Here is a 17,811-nt window from a genome sequence, read left to right as displayed (position 1 = left end):
TTTTCAATTTTGCTGAGAGCATGCCAAGCTCGGCCAATGACATTGAAAATTAAATTGAAAGGATGTTGTAGTGAAAGCATTAGTTTCAAATTTGTTGGGAACACCGGGATGAAATTCTATGGAATATATTTTTGCCATCCTGCAAAATCTAGGTTTTATGCATTTTTTTATTATTATTAAATTTTCAAAAATTCTAAATAATTAAATATTTATTTGCATCATTATTATTGACTTTTTGTTTCTTTAGATCTATCCAAATGTGAGAGGATTCAAGCTTCGTGTGTGGACCAATTTTTTGAACTTTGATATTTTATGGAGGCCCCGTAATTTGGCTATTTTTATCTCTCCATGGCTTATCACCTTCTCAGATTATCAACTTGCACGAGAGAAACAATTGAACGCTCTTACCATTAATTTTTTTTTATTATGATATTGACGATGAATGAAGGCTAATCCTGACCTTTAATTTCTTATGAATTGACCATTAATATAAATAAATATTATTGTTTATTATTCAAAAAAAAACTTAAAGAAAGTAATACATCCTCTAATGTAATATTACATTAGATTACATCCAAACAAAGCCTCATATTTACATTTAAATTATCTTTTAATTGAATTTCTTTAAACTTTAAAAACAACAAATATAACATATGTATTCTTTAAATAGTTTTTGAATAATATGTTAACACTATATTTTTTGAAAAAATTTACATTATATATTTGTATTACTCGAAATTGATACCGCTCATTAATTTGTGTGTATTCAATTCAACATGGACAACAACGAATGCCCGTCCGATTTTTAACTTAACGGGTGACTATTATGCGATGAAGGATCCCATTTCAAATTTGCAGAAATGATGAATGGTACATATAGAATCAGGTTTAGGTGGGGTCAGCTAGGTTTATTATTCTTTATATGATTTTTAACTTAACCGGTGACTATTGTGCGATGAAGGATCTCATTTCAAATCTGCAGAAATGATGAATGGCACATTAATAGAAAGGTACAGATAGAATCATGTTTAGGTGGGGTCAGTTGGGTTTATTATTCTTTATATTTGCCTTCGTATTATACAAATGCTGGCCACTATTTTAGACTTGCCATAATAACTACCTAGGTATAGAAAAAACATTAATTTTGTTAATTTCAAAGTTTAATAATCAAACCAAGCCGCAAGGAAGCTAGCTATGCAGCCTTGTTTATAATTACTGCCAAATAAATAAATCACTATATACCTATTATATAAAATATTGGGTTAATCTAATTGGATTTCTCGATCCTCTCACATAGTCTCCGTGGCAGCTGGAATTTCACATTCCATCTCAGATTGATATATCACATTATAACAAGACTCTTTATGAAATTCAAATCAGCTTAATTGTTGAGAAACATAAGGGTGCAACCTAAGTCAACTATGATAGAGTAACATTGAATAGATTTATAAATTTTTTAAATAAAATTGATATAATGAATAAAAAATTATTTATTTAATTAAAAAAACACATTTTTATGATATTTATAAGTTTTTATTAAAAAAAATCAATAATTTTTAAAGTTATTAATTATATATTTTTATAAATTATGTTAAGATATTAATTTTAAATTTTAAATTAAATTTAAATTTAATATTTTAAAATTAAAGCATTTTAATTTAAATATTTAACTAAATATTATTAAATATTAATTTTCTTAATTGGTTGATCTACATTTCAAATTTTTGTCTTGATAAATCATATTAGATAATTTGAAAAGTCAACCAACAATTTATAATATGATTAATCTAAAAAAATTATCAATATAATATGATTAATCTAAAAAAAGATTATTAAAATCAATATAGATCAGAAAAATCTAAAATAAATTTAATATAATCGTGATAAATTTCGTATTACACCAAAACCTTTCATAAAAAAAAATTTGGAATGTGATATAGCTATTGAAAAACATAACCATTCATCCCAATAAGTGATTATAAAATAAAACATTGAATAAATAAAAATATTTTGATTATGTGTCTTAGTATTTGGTTTTTTTCCTTAGATGAGATTTATTAAAGTGTGACATATTGTTTGATTATACATTATTTTTAATGTATCTAAAAACATGTTATTAAAAATAAGTGTAATCATTATTTACATTATTCATATAAGTATAATTATTAAAATATAATCCTCGCTCATATTGTTTATGTTGTAGTAATAATTATATTGATTAAATTTAATTATTTTTATAATTAAAATTAAAATAACATAAATGTTTTAAAATTTATTTTTCATATTAATATAATTATTAAAATATAATCATCACTTATCTGGTTTAGGTTGTAATAATTATATGGATCAAATTTAATTATTTTTATAATTAAAATTAAAATAATATAAATAATTTTAATAATCTTTCTGGTACATAAAATATGATATCTATTATATGTTTTGTTAATTTTATATTATATTATATTTTATTTTTAATAAAAAGCATGAGTCTTACCACTTCAATATATTTTAAATTTTGAAAAAAAAAATCAGCTTTCAAAATAAATTTTGTGTGATATAATATAATTAAATTTAATAATTAAGATGTTATATCTTAACGATTATTTAAAATTTTGAAAAAAAGTTTTTTTAGATTTGAAAAGGGATTTTGTTAATTTTGATAAAAAGAATTTTCAGATTTGAAAATGGATTTTATAGGATATAATATAATTAAATTTTTTATAACTAATAATTAAGATTTTTTTTTGTTGAGGAATTTTCGGCGAAAATTACATAGAAAAATTTTTGTCAACGCATTTTGAACTAGCGAGTGTGGTTCATCGTCAGGACAAGTTGAATGAGCAGATCTCACTAAGCACATTAAATAGATAGGGTAGAGAATCCCATGACTTAACGGTTAACAACCAACAGCTAGAATTGACTGGATAACGGCTAGATTGACTCAGATAAAGGGTCAATTAATATATATAAATTTTTTATTCATTTTATTATTTTAATTAATTTTAAAAAGAATTTTTTTGGTTATTAATATTAAAATTAAAACTAGTCACTTACATTTTAATTTTAATATTAATAACAAAAAAAAATTCTTTTTAAAATTAATTAAAATAATAAAATGAATAAATTTTTTATATATATTAATATTAATTGACCCTTTATCTGAGTCAATCTAGCCGTTATCCAGTCAATTCTAGCTGTTGGTTGTTAACCGTTAAGTCATGGGATTCTCTGCCCTATCTATTTAATGTGCTTAGTGAGATCTACTCATTCAACTTGTCCTGACGATGAACCACACTGGCTGGTTCGAAACGCGTCGACAAAAGTTTTTCTATGTGATTTTCGCCGAAGATTCCTCAACAAATTGATATGGATCACAGAAGTCTCAATTCAATAAATGTTATATTTTAACGATTATTTAAAATTTTGAAAAAACAATTTTTTAGATTTGAAAAGGGATTGTCTTTTTTATTTTATTTTATATGATATAATATAATTAAATATTTAATAAGTAATAATTAAGATGTTATATTTTAATGGAATCATAGAAAATATATATATTACCACATTTGTTGGTTAGAAATGAGTAGGCCAAAAAATTCTCTTATCTCTTATGTGATTTCTATCAGAATACTTTGCTTAATTCATTATGGATCACATAAGCTTGAATACAGAGATTATACTATTATGTAGTAAAAATATTTTAACATGAAACATATATAGAGAGGGGTGATGTGTAATTTACGTTCTCTGCGGTCATAATCTACGATCTCTCTGCGATAATAATTCATCATCTTTCTACAGTAATAGAAAAACAATCTAGGGCATGTGCGTCTGTGGTCCAGCTTGCTGATATCAAGTGCACACATTCCTTATATTTTTCTAATACAATCTCTACCATAATAATTTAGGGTGATGTATTTACGATCTCTCTACAGTAATAATTTAGGGTGATGTATTTACCATCTCTATACGGTAATAATTTAGGGTGATGTATTTACGATCTCTCTGCGGTAATAATTTACGATCTCTCTAGGGTAATAATTTACGATCTCTGTGGTCATAATTTACAATCTCTCTTTGGTAATAGAAAAACAATCTAGGGCACGTGCGTCTGCGGTCCGGCTTGCTGATATCAAGTGTACACATTCCTTATATTTTTCTAATACATATTTGCTCATATATTTTCAAGTATGAATAATTCACCACAATTACCAAAGATTACCAAAGGTAGCCCTAGCACAGTTACACTACAAAGCCTCTATGAGTATATAGAGTCTTTAGAGAAACGTAGAGAAGAAAGAGAAGTCAAGGTACAAACAGAGATAGTAGTCATGCTGGAAAATAAATTCACATCTCTTGAAGACAAGATCCAAAAAGAAATAGAAAATAAAAAATAACTATGGGGAGAATAAAATGGAGGCAATAGAGACTAGGTTGTAGGTTATAGAAAAACAAAACCAAGATATGAACCAAACATCCCAACAAGTAGATGCTGATACTTCAAAGAGTCTTAAAATGAAGAACATCATTAAAGAGCTAGAAGAAAAAGTTAATAGCCGCCTCACCCTAAATAGTGTAGTAGGTAAATTAGATATCAAACCAATTAAAGATGAAATGAAAAAATTGATAGAATTAGACCATGAGCATAACAAAGGGCCTTGAACCTTATAATCTTCGGTTTGGAAGAGGAGGTAGACGAGGATACTTTAGCCATAGCCTAGAAAAAATTACATAACAAATTACAAATTGAAACAACGTGTCTCACAGAAGCAACAAGGTTGGGGAAACTAACTGAGAATAAAGGAAGACTGATCCAAATAAAGGTGAGCTCTATTGACCATAAGTATGACATACTTAGTAAAGCCTCAAGTCTAAAAGGAAAGAGAATATTTATAAATGAAGATCTCATTCCAGAAGATCAAGCAGAATTGAGAAAGGAGGTTCAAAAGGTAAAGGAAGCTAGGAAGGAAGGAAAATGAGCAGTAATTAGAAACAAAAAAGTCATTATTCGAGATAGAAACCAAAAAGATAATAAAAAATAGCAATTCAACATGATCCAAATTCTTTCTTGGAACTGTTGGGGCTTTCCATGGAGCAAAGGCCCCAAGCTAAGTTGGATCTTGAATGATGTTGATATTATTTTGCTTGTTGAAACTTGGGAGCAAGAAGAATCTAAGGTCCCTAACATAGATGGCTTTACATTATGGTCTACATGGAATAAGCGATCCTCCCATAGAGGCATTGAGGGTATAGCTTGTTACATTAAGAAGAACATCTCTCCCCATGCTAAGATTTATAAAAATGACCCTTACAACCAATATAGTTGGATAGAAATTACTGACATTTACGATAAAAAGACCTACATAGCAATCTGTTATTTCGCCCCCATCAATTCTAACTTCTATAAGAAAAATAATCTAGATAAAAATATTTCTTACAATGGTTTAGAGAATGATATTTCTAGCCTAAGGAATGAAGGAAATATCCTTTTAATGGGTGGCTTTAATGCTCGAACTTCAAGCAACCAATCTATTCTTCTAAGCAAGCATTCCAACCCTAATCCTCTTTGGTTAGACAAAGACCTTCCTCTAGCTAGCCGGTACAAAAGGAGCTCTAAAGACCTCGGGGAGGATTTGTTTGGGTTGGAGCTAGTCAAGCTCTGCAGTGCTCAAGATCTCATAATTTGCAACGGTCTAAAGAAGTGGCCCAATTCTAGCCAGATGACCTGCATCCATGGGCTTGGTAGCAGCATGGTAGACTATTTTATCTCCAATATCCCTCTATACAACGAAATAACAAATTTTGATAGAAGATAATCCTTATAGCCAAAAGAAGTTAATCTTTGATAGAAATAAAAAAGATCTCTTTTTAAATGAATTAAAAACTAATTTGCTTCCTTTATCTAGTATAGACAACATAGAAGATCTCTATCATAATTTTACTACAACCCTCTCATATTCTATTAACAAATTCTCAATTGAAGTTTCAAGTAATAAAAGAAATAGCAAAACCAACCCATGGTATGACAAAGATTGTAAAAGTGCGAGGAGAGCAATTAAGGAAGTTGTTGATGAATCTCTTAAAATTGGCAAGATAAAAATATACAAAGACCTAACTAAAAGGGAAAAAAAGGCAGTATATTTGTAAAAGATAAGAGAATCTCTTACACCTCTCTAAGGTAGCTCCTAAGAAATTCTGGAGGCAGATTCTAACTAGGAAAACTAAATATAATAATAAAATTGCTTTACACGACTAGAATTCCTATCTTAAAAAGCTTTATGAATCTTCAAATGTCATGGATAACTTTGAAACCTTGCTCACAACAAAAGAAGTTTTCTCATTAGAAGACATTGATTTTGGGGTTAATCGCTTGGCTAATGGGAAAGCTCAGGACATTGAAGGTTACCAGGTGGAAATCTTAAAAATTGGAGGTCATGTAATCATCCCCCACATTCACAAGCTTTTCAATCAAGTGGTCAAGCAAGGGTTCCCTAAACCATGGACTCAAAGCCTCATTATCCCTATTTTTAAAAGTGGGGATACAAGTAACCCCTCTAATTATCGGAAAATTATGATCATTCCTCTCCTAGCCAAGTTATATGGTATTATTTTGGAAAGGAAGTTGAGCATATGACTTGAAAGTGAAGGTAAGCGGGCTAAAGGCCAAGCGGGTTTTAGAAAGCAGCACTCAACAACAGACCACCTCGTTACACTTAGGATCATTGTGGAGGAATGATGTAATGATAAATCCAATGTCTTTTGTTGCTTTGTGGACTTTAGAAATGTTTTCGATACAGTTCCTAGAAACAACCTTTGGAACAGATTAGAAGAGCTAAAGGTTCCTTTTGAGTTGAGAGCTGCTACTATAAGGTTATACGAGAATGTAATTGCCAATTTAAAGAGCAATGAGGGGTGGTGGAAAGATATTAAGTGTAATATTGGAGTTAAACGAGGTTTCCCCCTCTCCCCTACCCTATTTACATTGACAAGCTAAAAGGTTGTTTAGAGGAAGTAGGATGTGATGGCACAATCTTAGCTGGGATAGTCATCATCCTTCTTCTCTACACTGGCGATATTGTTCTTCTCGCAAGGTGCCCATCTGATCTTGATAAGCAATTTATACTTCTTAAGGATTTTTTCTCTACCATGGGTATGATTGTTAACACTGACAAAACAAAAGTTATGATTATCAAATCCAAGAAGGACAATTATGCTATTTTTGTATGACAATAGTAACTTGGAGGAAGTGTCTTCCTACAAGTACCTAGGAATTGATTTTCATCACAAGCTCAATTGGAACTACAGCATTTAGAAAAGGATTAACGGGGGATGGAAAGCTTATTTTGGTCTTGAAAATAATTGTAAAATGACAAACCTCGTAATGTGGGATAGAAAGAAGTTCCTCTTTGAAACTTTAGTCACTCCGGTTATCTTATATGGATGTGAGGTTTGGGGTTGTAGCATCTCTGGAGAATCCTAGAGAAATATTGAGCAAATCCATAAGCATTTTATAACGTATAACCTCAAAATTAAAAGAAACACACCTATCCTATTCTCCTTATATAAGTGGGTCTTTCCCCTATCGAGAGCCTAGCTGTGACTAGGCTTCTGTTGTACAAGCACAAACTCAATAACATAGGAGACCATAGACTTCCTAAGCTAGCTTTAAATTCTAGCCAAAAGCACCTAAGGCTCAGACAAGGTTGGTATAAAGATACCAAGGCCTAGTTAAACCATTGGGAGATCGACGAGAATGTTGCATTGCAAAACATTAATAACATTAAAAATATTGTTACTTCTAAGTTCAAAGAAGAAATGTGGTGTGAGAAAGATTTAGTAGCTAAAAGAAAATTAAGATATTATAAGGAGTTCATCAACCCCACCCTAGAAGATCAAAAGTATCTCTCTATTTTAACTAGCTCAAAGAAGAAAATTATATAGCCAATATTAGAACAAACTCTCATGAGCTCCATAGTGAAACGGGTTGTTGGGTAGTTCCTAAAACACCATGGATGGAAAGGTTCTGCCATCTCTGTGAGAATACAAACATCGAGGATGAAAATCACTTCCTCTTAGAGTGCCTCGCATACAACCATATTAGATCTCAGTTTCAAAATCTTTGTTGCAATACTGACCTTCCTAGCCTTTTACGTTGTCAAAATTACAGTGAGCTCAAGAGGCAAATCAAACTAAATAATTAGTTTCTTTAGGTCTGATAGACGAAAGTTTGGTCTCAGTGGACATTAACAACCACCACCACCACCACCATCATCATCATCATCATCAATTATCAAAATTTTATTTATTAAATATATTTATATAGTTTTCAAGTAAAACTAATGTGATAAGTAAAATTTTATCTATTTAATTTATTTTAAAATCATCTTTATTTAATTATATATTTGTTTTTTACAAACATATATTATTATTATTATTATTATGGATGAAGATATCAATGTTGTAACTTTAATATATTTGTAAAATATTTCGTATTAATAAAAATTGATTTTGTATATATCATGGATATAAGAGATTTGTTTTTAATTAATTTATAAAGTTTGAAGAAATATTTGGTTTAAAATAATTTTTTAAATTAAAAAATTGACTTTTTAAATTTTAAATGTTTTTAATATTAATTTGGTTCAATTTATTTTTAATAGATAATGCTTGAATATTGATGATGATTGCATTCACTAATATCTATATGGGTTATTAAACTCTAAGAAGGTAAAAGATTATATAGAATATTTTAACATCTTATTTGCTTAAAAATAAGCGAGAGAAGTGCACCCAAATCACTATAGTTTTGTTGAGTTAAAAGGTTGAGAAGGTTGACACCATAATAGAAATTTGGAAAATTAGATTGAATGTGAGTATAAGATGGAAAATTTAAGAGAAAGTTGTTTTCATCTTCAACCCTCCTATGATTGAGGAGGTGAAAAAATCTCTAATCCTATGGAGTTTTTGGAATTGATCAACACCCAATTTCACTATGAAGCTCATGACAATTAGTTCTAATATTGACAATGTTCATTTAATCTTAGCACTAGTCAAAACAAAGATAATTTTGGTTTTCGAAATTAGGGTTGATCCCCTTCTTATAACATCATAATTTCCCTTTTCCCTTGAGCTCTTTATTTCCCCACAATTTCTCCTTAAATTTGAAAGTAATAATATTTTATATTATCTAAATTTTGCAAGATGATCTAGTCCTTTATTCTCCAATGGTCTATCCAAGACTGGGAATCATTATGGCCACCCTCACTTAAGTCGAAGGTGGAGGTTTTAGCTAGAGTTAGAAGCAATTTTAGGAAACCTCTTGGCATCCATGTTGTATAACATCTTCTTATACATAAGATACCTAGTCATACCATGCTTTCAATGGAGGAAATGCTTGCTTTAATGAGGAGGATACGCTAGGGAGTATTTCCTTTAATCTTGAGGTTGTAGGTTATAAAATGATTTTGGATTTGTTCAATCTTCCTCCATGACTCTCTAGATATACTGTAACCCCAAACCTCACATCCATATAAAATAACAAGAGTGATAAGAGTCTGAAATATTATCTTCCTTTTATCCAAAATCTAAAGATCTATTGACTTACAATTATTTTCAAGTTCATAGTAAGCTTTCCAACCTCCATTTATCAATTTATCAATGTTATAATTCCAATTGAGCTCATAATGGATATCAATTCCCAATTATTTGTATGATGGTACTTCCTCCAAGGAGTTTTTATAAATAAAAGTATCAAAGGCGATATTTTTAGATTTAAATATCATGACTTTAGTTTTCTCTGTATTTAGAGTCACTTCCATCTTGGAGCATAAATCTTGAAGGATTTTGAGTTGCTTGGCAAGATCATAATGGTTTATTTCCAAAAGAACAATATTATTAACATAAAGGAGAAGAGTTATGACCATCCTAGTTAATGTGGGGCCGACACAACTTGCATCATCCAAACACTATTCTAGTTCATCAATGCATATTCCAAAAAGAGTAGGGTATAAGGGATACTCTTGCTTGACTCCAATATTGCATTTCATAAATATTTAAAAAAAAGGAGTTAACTGAACAACTTTTGACCCATTAAATGATAAAATTCTAGTTTAAATTTTTGGATATTGTTGTCTATATATAGTATTATAATAAATTAATTAAAAAGATTGTTTTTTCAAAATAATTTTACCAATATATAATTAATATTTATTAAATTGTTTTTTCAAAATAATTTTTGTTAAGTTTAGGTATGTTCTATGCTAGAGCAATTTATTTAAATTTTCACAATTATCAATCACATTAGCATTAAGATAAACTGCAGATAGAACACAAATATAAAACTCAGAAGACAAGCCAAGACAAGAGGACACAAGATATGGTGTGAGCCAGAGACAAACCCCACAATGTGTGGGGAAACCCTTTGATCAAATCTTCTTTTATCTTCAAAGTTCAGCAGAGAAAGAGAGAGAGAGAGAGAGAGAGAGAGAGAGTACATTTACAACAGAAGTCAACACTTTGATTTATCTAGATCTAGCATAGATCATTTCGTATAATGATGAGATCCGTTGAATACATTCTGCTTCAACTGATTCTCAAGGTGACTCCTTCACCTATCATCGTGTTACATCTTATCCATTTGCTGCACCTTACTGTGTATTGCACTGTGCTACACTAATCATGATAACCATCATGCTTCATGCTGCCCATGCTTATGATTACACTCATCATGGTGGTTGTCCATGGTCCATGTATCATTGTGCTATCCATGCACATTATATCATAGTTGCATCCTTATGATAATATGCCCTTTATTGCCTGCATATATATACCTTGCCATGTATATATGTTGTACTGCAGATTTGCCTGCATATATGAGCATAGGTCAGAATATATGAGTCTTCATATACCGCATATCATTGTCCATATACATACACATCGTGTAACTTGTATCACCCCAACATATATATTGCTTCCTAGCATCCAGTGTTTATGTTACAACCCAATGACCAACATTTACATTCATCATAAATATGACTACGTTCATAATGACTATGACCCGTATATCTCTGCATTCCATTCATCATAAATATAATTGCATCCATAATGAATATGACCTGTATCTTTGTGTTTCATTCATTATAAATAATTGCATCCATAATGAATATGATCTGTATATCGATAGGGCTGTCCACGTAGGTTTTCTTTGTTGCGTATTACTATCTGCATATGACTGTAGCTAGGTTTATCCATGTGGCTTCATATACCTACTCCCAAGTTCTGTTCCTCATTCCTTCCAGTATATACCTATAGCGAGTATAATCACTGTGGCGCAAACCATGTTGAGATTGTGCAGTATTGATAAGTTGCAGATCATTGATTGTGTATGTAGGGTGTATTTGATCCCATCGACTTATATTGATGACGGTGTTGGTACAGATCTGCTCCGAAGTCTTTTCCTGCTTTACCGGACCCCATTGATCTTGCTCTTGACATGTGTCGACATTCTATTTCAAATGGCGCTTCAGCATGTATCAGTTTGCGAGTAGTAAGGAAAATACTTTGTGGGTGGATGTTGTTTCTGTATAAAGCAACAAAACTTGATATATGCAATAGAGCTTGAGATTTTACAGCACTGAGTGATTTCGTTTGGATTTTTGTATAGCGTCCATGGTAGACCGAATGAAGAGCCTTTCCTTGCTGTGTATAGGCTTCTCCTCCATAGTTGTGATTAGATTTAGAGCAAGCGTATCAGACTTTTGGACAGCGTAGATCATCTGTGTATTTATGACTGCGTTGGATGAGTCTTCATTGACTGCGTTGAAGGAGTCTCCTTGTCCCTGTGTTGGATCAGCATACATTGGCTAGGGCATCATCAAACTAGGCCAACGTATTCTTTTTGTGACTTTCCTTCTCCAAAATCCCAAGACGTGGAGAGGAGATCACATCAAGAATGTGTGTTGAAAAGACTTCAAGTCCTCTATATTTATACTAAAACATATATGATGAATAGTCATGACGTTTGGGCTTCTTGAGCCTACGTAAGAGCTGGTCGGCTAGATAATAAAACCATAATCTAAATAAATTCATATCTCCATAAATACTTATCGGAATTGGATGATCTTTGGATCAATCCTACACCTCTCGACAAGAGGGATCCAATAAAAATAGCAGCTGCCATAAATAAGCTGACCCACATGGAGTTTGGCCCTACTTGCCAATTTAACACTCCCTCTCAACTAGGGAGAACTCCATCTGTTGATCCATATGTCTGATTGTACTATCTCTTCCATTAGCTCTGCTCAGCTCTGTTGGCTCTGCTCTGCTCTGTTGGCTTTGCTCAACTCTACTGGCTCTGTTCTACTCTGCTAGCTTTGCTATGCTCTGTTGGCTCTGCTCAGCTCTGTTGGCTCTGCTCTGCTCTATTGGCTCTGCTTAGCTCTGCTGGCTCTGCTCTACTCTAGTGGCTCTGCTCAGATCTGCTGGCTCTGCTCAGCTCTGTTGGCTTTGCTCTGCTTTGTTGGCTTTGCTCAGCTCTGTTAGCTCTACTCTCCTCTGCTTAGCTCTGTTGAACTATGAAGAAGAAGAATTTATTAAGAATGAGTCATATCATTCTCCACTGACCCGAAGTCAGTCTCAGAGTGCGTACCACTGGTCCTAGACCAGTCTCAACCGACCCAAAGTCAGCTTCATAGTAAGTACCACTCCTACCACTGGTCCCAGACCAGTATCGCAGTCTCAGAGAGTGTACTACTGGTCTCAGACCAGTCTCAACCGACCCGAAGTCAACGTCATAGTGTGTACCACTCTCACTAGTCCCAGACCAGTACTGCACTTGCATGAAGTCAGTATCGGAGTATGTACCACTGATCCCAAACCAATCTCAGCAGACCCGGAGTCAGCGTCATAGTATGTACAACTCTTACCACTAGTCCCAGACCAGTATTGCAGGCTCAGAGAGTGCACTACTGGTCCTAGATCAGTCTCAACTGACCTGAAGTCAGCGTCATAGTATGTACGACTCTCACTGGTCCCAGACTAGTCTTACACTGACACGAAGTCAGTCTCAGAGTATGTATCACTGATCCTAGACCAGTCTCAGCTGACCCGAAGTTAGCGTCATAGTATGTACAACTCCTATCACTGGTCCCAGACCAATATCATTGACCCAGATCAATTAAGGCCATCCTGGCGTAGGGAGTACGGTAGATACAATGATGCATCCATCGGTACTACTATGGTCCCTAACTTCATTTCCCTGCTCATTGATCAGATGAGAGGTATTTCCCATGAGTCCCAGACTGCATGGGTAGGATGCCTCGACAGGAGAACTTAATCAATCCTGTCCTCACAGGAGAACACATCAATCCTGCTACAATCACCATGGAGAACACATCAATCCATGCTGCGATGAAGAACACATCAATCCAGGCCTCACAGGAGAACACATCAATCCTGTTACAATCGCCATGGATAACACATCAATTCAGGCCTCACAGGAGAACACATCAATCTTGCTACAATCGTCATGGAGAACTAATCATCCTGCTACACAGGAGAGCAAATCATCCTATTCCACAAGAGAGCGAATCATCTTGTCCCACAAGAGAGCGAATCATCTTGTTCCAGTGCGCACCACTAGGGGAGGGCGAGTCACCCTATGGTCATATGTTGCTCCAGTAAGAACCGAAAGCCCCTAGAGCTCAATGTATGCAACATGCAAGACCCTTGTACAAGGGTTTCTTGATGACTCCAAGTCGTTTGGGAAAATCACAAATTTGATATTTCCACGGGGCTCTGACAAAGTGTATCGACCTGTACATCATCTTAATGAGATGGAGCCTCCTTGCTCATCGACTTACCATATCCCAAATAAGGCAGTATCTGATGTCTACCTGCTTGAGCAATCGTCGAATATGGGATTTCTCAATAATCGAATCCCACCTCTGGTTGTCACAGAGAATCACAATGGTATTCATCATGTGTACAAACAACTCACTGAAGAGCTTCAACAACCAGACTACCTCACAGAAGGCCATACTAGAAACAATGTATTCTGCCTTGGTGGTGCTCAAAGTCACCAACTTCTGCTTCCTGCTCATCTAGGATATCAAGGCAGATTCCAAGGAGAAACAGTACTGAGAAGTGCTCTAGTGATCCTCCACACTGCCTGTCCACTCATCATTCGAATAATCATGTGGTTTCATATTTCCGGCAGTGTATCTCAATCCATGAGAGATTGTAGCCTGAAGATATCTCAGAAGATTCTTGGCATCAATCTAGTGAGGCTCAACCAAATATGAGCTCACCATGCTGACTGCAACACATATGTCCGGATGGAGGTTCTCCAAGAACATCAACGCGAATGAGTTTATGAAACTCAGAGGCATTTCCCAAATTAGGTTTGACATCACTACCATATAACTTCTTGAAAGTTAAGATCCTCAAGGTAGTCACAGGCTTGCAGCTTATCTTTCCACAGTCAAAATCCAACTCCCTATATCTCCTATAAATGAGAGGGTCTGCACCTATCAGACATATGTGCCGGTACGAGAGGTTTATCATACACAACCTTTGAGTAATGGTTTGGATCGGTTTCACTCCTAGTGACTCTCAGCTGCATTAGACAGCTATCAATCCTCTCATACTATGCTCGAGGTGTTTTGCTTCAAGCCATTGAGAGCTTTCTTCCACCTGTATACATGAGATCCTCGATCATGAGTCTTAAACTCCTCGGGGTGTTCCAAGCCTGTGGACCTGTTGCATGAGGGGAATGGTCCCCTTATAATATTTTCCTTCGGTACATTTCAGACATGTACCTTCATGCTCCTTTTTGAATTCAGGCATCCAAGTCACCATCTGACTCACAAACCTCTGGTGCTGAGTCAATGGACATGGTCCCCAGTGGACTTCCTGCAACTTGATACAACCCTGAACTCAAAAACATCTTTGAAAGATCTATTTTCAAACATGTACCTTTCCATCGATAAGTGCCACCCTGTAACCTTTGACTTCCATTTCCGATATGGACACCAGGTTCTTCTTGCGATCAGGTACATAAAAGAGATTCTGGGGTTCCTTGCTTTCGTGGAAGAGTCGACCATTTCCTTGATGACCTATATTACCAGTCATTCCTTTGATCATTGAATATGTCCCAGGAATGATTGTTATCTTCATCAAGAGATGTGTCTCTTCCATTCGGACACTCATTCGCATAACGACTGAACTTATTTCAACAAGGCATCCACGTTTCCTTCCACCCTTAGATCCGAACTTCCCAATGAAGTGATCTTTAGATGGGCCATCAGAAACTTCCACTACGCCATTCTGATAACATTCTCTTCTTTGACTTCACCATAGGTGAATTATGAGGAACCCATTGATCCTTCTGTCTTGTCCCAACTGTCTTCGGTGATTTCTCTTTCACTCTTGCTTGGGCATTGTCTTCACCTCAACTCTGATACCATGTTAAGTTTAGGTATGTTCTATGCTAGAGAAATTTATTTAAATTTTCACAATTATCAATCACATTAGCATTAATATAAACTACAGAAAGAACATAAATATAAAATGTAGAAGACAAGCCAAGACAAGAAGACACAAGATATGGCGCGAGCCAGGGACAAACCCCACAATGTGTGGGGAAGCCCTTTGATCAAATCTTCTTTTATCTTCAAAGTTCAGTAGAGAAAGAGATAGAGAGAGTACATTTACAACAGAAGTAAACACTTTGACTTATCTAGATCTAGCATAGATCATTTCGTATAATGATGAGATCAGTTGAAGACATTCTGCTTCAATTGATTCTCAAGGTGACTCCTTCACCTATCATCGTGCTGCATCTCGTCCATTTGCTACACCTTACTGTGTATTGCACCATGCTGCACTAATCATGATAATCATCATGCTTCACGCTGCCCATGCTTATGATTACACTCATCATGGTGTTGTCCATGGTCCATGTATCATTGTGCTATCCTTGCACATTATATCATAGCTACATCCTTATGATAATATGCCCTTTATTGCCTGCATATATATAACTTGCCATGTATATATGTTGTACTACAAATTTTCCTGCGTATATGAGCATAGGTCAGAATATATGAGTCTTCATATACTGCATATCAATGTCCATATACATACACATCGTGTAACTTGTATCACCACAACGTATATATTGCTGCCCAGCATCCGGCGTTTATGTTATAGCCCAATAACCAGCATTTACATTCATCATAAATATGACTACATTCATAATGACTATGACCTGTATATCTCTGTGTTCCATTCATCATAAATGTAATTGCATCCATAATGAATATGACCCGTATCTTTGCGTTCCATTCATTATAAATATAATTGCATCCAAATGAATATGATCTATATATCGATAGGCTTGTCCACGTAGGTTTTCTTTGTTGCGTATTATTATCTGCATATGACTGTAGCTAGGTTTATCCATGCAGGCTTCATATACCTACTCCCAAGTCTGTTCCTCATTCCTTCCAGTATATGCCTGTAGTGAGTATAATCACTGTGGTGCAAACCATGTTGAGATTGTGTAGTCTTGATAAGTTGTAGATCATTGATTGTGTATTTAGGGTGTATTTGATCCCATCGACTTCTATTGATGACGGTGTTGGTACAGATCCACTCCGAAGTCTTTTCTTGCTTTACCGGACCCCATTGATCTTGCTCTTGACATGTGTCGAGCTTCTATTTCAAATGGTGCTTCAGCATGTATCAGTTTGCGTAAGGAAAATACAAACTTTCCTGTATCCCGATGTGTTTGTGGGTGGATGCCCTTTCTGTATAAAGTAAAAAAACCTAATATATGCAATAGAGCTTGAGATTTTACATCACTGAGTGATTGCGTTTGGAGTTTTGTATAGCGTCCATGGTAGACCGAATGAAGAGCCTTTCCTTGCTGCGTACAGGCTTCTCCTCCATAGTTGTGATTAGATTTAGAGCAAGCATATCAGACTTTTGGACAGCATAGGTCATCTGTGTATTTATGACTACATTGGATGAGTCTTCATTGATTGCGTTGAAGGAGTCTCCTTGTCCCTGTGTTGGATCAACATATGTTGGCTAGGGCATCATCAAACTAGGCCAGTGTATTCTTTTTGTGACTTTCCTTCTCCAAAAACCCAAGACGTGGAGACAAGATCACATCAAGAATGTGTGTTGAAAAGGCTTCAATTCCTCTATATTTATACTAAAACATATATGATGAATAGTCATGACGTTTGGGCTTCTTGAGCCTACGTAAGAGCTGGTCGGCTAGATAATAAAACGATAATCTAAATAAATTCATATCTCCATAAATACTTATCAGAAATCAGATGATCTTTGGATCAATCCTACACCTCTCGACGAGAGGGATCCAATAAAAATATCAGCTGCCATAAATAAGCTGACACACATGGAGTTTGGCCCTAGTTTTCAATTTAACAATTTTACCATATATAATTAATAGTTATTAAATATTTACTTTTCTCAAATAAAACAATTATATATAATGTTGTATATTTGTTACAAATAGTCAAAGTATTTTAACTTGAGTAGTTTGGTGAACATTTCGTTTCTCCATCTGTGTGGGTTCAAGTCTTTGGAGACATATTGTAGTTGGCTCTTGTGTGCCATTTATGAAATAGTTGTATCTGGTATAATAGTGTGAGATGATCTTTTGAAGTTATTGATTCTTCAAAAATTCTCATTTCACTTTATATATTTTTCTGAAGAAAGACACCCATAATTTTATTCATCTGAAAGAAGGAACAAAATAACATTTTGCATATGTTGAAGCAT

Source organism: Pinus tabuliformis, chromosome 1_2 (genome assembly GCF_031772625.1).
Source record: "Pinus tabuliformis cultivar Carrire ecotype Pingquan chromosome 1_2, CPIR1, whole genome shotgun sequence".
Taxonomy (NCBI): Eukaryota; Viridiplantae; Streptophyta; class Pinopsida; order Pinales; family Pinaceae; genus Pinus; species Pinus tabuliformis.
Note: the sequence above shows the minus strand (reverse complement) of the source record.